General features: G+C 33.6%; 1 long non-coding RNA gene across 1 annotated transcript; it reads left to right on the top strand.

The window, feature by feature from the left end:
* The first annotated feature begins 257 nt into the window (after positions 1 to 257).
* On the top strand, positions 258 to 3010 carry LOC121308142. The gene is made up of 2 exons (XR_005948469.1): positions 258 to 515; positions 2869 to 3010. It is a non-coding gene; the product is annotated as an uncharacterized LOC121308142 (long non-coding RNA).
* The last annotated feature ends 63 nt before the right edge of the window (positions 3011 to 3073 follow it).

The raw sequence follows: 3073 nt of genomic DNA on the forward strand, positions 1-3073 counted from the left end.
ACTGCTAGATCTCTGATCTACAAATATTTTGGTTTTGTCAACAAAGCAAATGTTTGGCACCAAGGAAGTCGTTATAATCTTAACGATTTGATATATTGAACCTGAACCAATACTAAGTGCAGTACAGAAACCAGGGTAGATGGATACAGTTGAAATGAAATGAAGACAGACTTAGGACAGGGGGTAGGAGACACTTCTACACACAAGGAGTGTTGAGGGTATGGGATAGGTTATCTAGCCATGTTGATGCTGAATCATTGGGATCCTTTCACTTGAGAAAGTTTTGAGATCATTCTGCCACCAGAAACCAGATGAGAGCTGATGGGCAGAATGGCCTCCTCTCATTCATACATTTCTTACGGTCTTATTAGATCAACAATTTGTTTTCTACCTTTCACCGCTACAGGAGGGGTCATGGTATTGGACCGATGGATCTAAATGGGACTACAACAATTGGAACAAGGGAGAACCAAATAATTATGGAATCGAAAATTGTCTGCAATTTAACTTTCCAGGTAATATATATCTTTTTAATGGTTTATCAGCATTTCAAACATGTGTTTCTTCACAACACTTGAGACTTACAACAAAGAATTGTGTTAGAACCTTTTGTTAGAAAGTTTCTTTGACTTGTCTCATATATAGGACCCACAATGAAAGACCGTTCTAAATTCTTCTTTAGAACAACCCAAGGGTATTGAAAGTGGTTCTTTGATACACGTGGCCCAATTCAGCAAATCGGAAGTTTATACACACATCCATTAATCAAAAAGGTGCAGGGCACGATTTATTCCAAACAAGTACACTTCTGAAGCTCCACATCTTTTCTTTAGTTTAAAAACACCATGCCATCAGGTAAAATCAGTGATCAAGACAATAGATCTTCATCAACATATGAGATAGTGTTAGAGCAAGCTTCTCTTAAACAGACCATTAATTGGCCTCCATTAGATACAGGTGAGCAAACACATTATTTCAGACAAAGGAATTTTAAATCAGACTGCCTTGTTACATCGTTTCAAAGGCAGGTCAACATTGTCTTCACAACATATTAGATATGTATATAAAAAGATTGTTATACACTTCGTAAATCTCTTGATTTTCATAACACTTTAGAAATGAACGAGAGCTGTATCTTTATCAGATCGACATCACAAAAATAATAAACAGACATAATCAACATGATAAATTGATAGATATTAACACTAAATATCAACTCGTTACACAGTCAACAACATCACATCATAAACAAGACCTGAGAGAAAATGGCAGGTGTTAATCTTAATATTTCTCAGTATATAAATAAATAACCACCAGAACCGTCCCCATTTATATTACAATACAAGCAACAATTATACTAGAATCTATACATGAAATTATTTCGCATACATTCTACATTTTACATAACCTGCAAGAGCATTATATTTACAAAGAGGTCAATCATTTTAGTCAAATGAGAGGAATTTAACAGAAAACTAAGTACCAATAGCTATATATTTAAGAGATTATTTAAGAGCAGTATTATCGCTTTCTTCCAAGAAATGTGCAGCCACCGGACTTTGTAAATCTTTTCTATGGATGCTAGTCCTGTGTTCCCTAATACTAATTTTTGTAGTTTTTCCCAAATATCCTAGGCCACATGGACATTTGATCATATATAACATTTTGTGTGTTACATGTTATACCCTTTATAACATTTTTTTTTTTACCAGACATAAGGAAGTACATTTATGTGAAAATTACATTGGGCATGATCACAATTATAATTCCCATCTGGAATTCCATCAAGAAATGTTCTATGAACAGTAGAGGGTAGATTTGAATGTCTCAAATTTAGAAAGTCTGCTGCAAACAAAACAAGGGGGCTCTTTGAAGACCTTATGAAGCAAAGGATCTGAATCAATAATATACCAATGCTTCTTAATATTCCTAAAGTGGTGTCCCAGATTTGAGTCCTTTGTTATATATTGTAGAGATTGTTCTTTGACTTTGTTTTTTCTCTTAATATTACTTTCTGAATGTGTGTCGGTACTAAGTCGCAACACCTGAAAATGTTCTAAAAGGAACAGAACAAAGTCTGTGGTTTAAAACTCACAGGACACTTACTCAGAACAAGAGTTTAGCAGATCATACCACAAGTAACCATTTTCTGGGTGGTGTTTTACAATTAAATATGATGACATACTCTTTAGGAAACATGCATTTGCACTGGTTCTTAAAGCCACGTTTAAGAAAAATAAAATACATCTTTACATTTACAGGTGACAAACTGAATATTCAGTCATCTATTTAGTTACAGTAAACTAACCATATTTTATATTCCAGTCTTTATTCCGTAAAATATTATATATATATAGTATGACTTAGCTGGTCATTTGTATGGATATTAAATGTTACACAGCTCAGACTTAAATTGTTAAAGTATTTATTCTTGTTTATGATCTACTTGAAAATAAGTTTCGTGTATCCTTGTGGGAAGATAATTTAACTTGTTAAAAAAAACAAGTTTTGTCACGTTACTATTATGTGTTTTGAAGTACATTATAGCACTCAAGGACATTCTCCATAGAATCACATAGTTCTTTAACCACCTCACAGAACATCTTTTTACAAGAGGGCAGAGCTTAGATTGCTCTTAAGATTTGAAACTGAGCAACATTAGTTCTCATTTTAAGTGTGTAAAATACAACTTACTGTATGGTGTCTTATCTCTTGCTGGTTCTGTGTCTTGCATAATGGTACTGTAGTGATGTTTACTCTACAAAAAGATCATACTGTTTGATATACATTACAATACCTGAACTATACTATCCCCGAGATCATGCTTTGTGCGACAGAGTCTGAATTGTTTTTTCTCATTTCTTTCAGTTCCTGGAGGTTGGAATGACGTGGCCTGTAATAATTTGTTTCCATCTGTCTGTGTGTCTAAAGGGTCACGTGCATAAATCTCTGAAACAGAATGTCAACTTTTTGACAGTTCTGATTGTTAAATAAAATTATGCAGCATTCATACTGTTTGTTTATTATTTGTTATTGTTTATCATTTCACATGAAACACACATATTTAGAACAT

The sequence above is a fragment of the Polyodon spathula genome, unplaced genomic scaffold, assembly GCF_017654505.1.
Source record: "Polyodon spathula isolate WHYD16114869_AA unplaced genomic scaffold, ASM1765450v1 scaffolds_447, whole genome shotgun sequence".
Lineage (NCBI taxonomy): Eukaryota > Metazoa > Chordata > Actinopteri > Acipenseriformes > Polyodontidae > Polyodon > Polyodon spathula.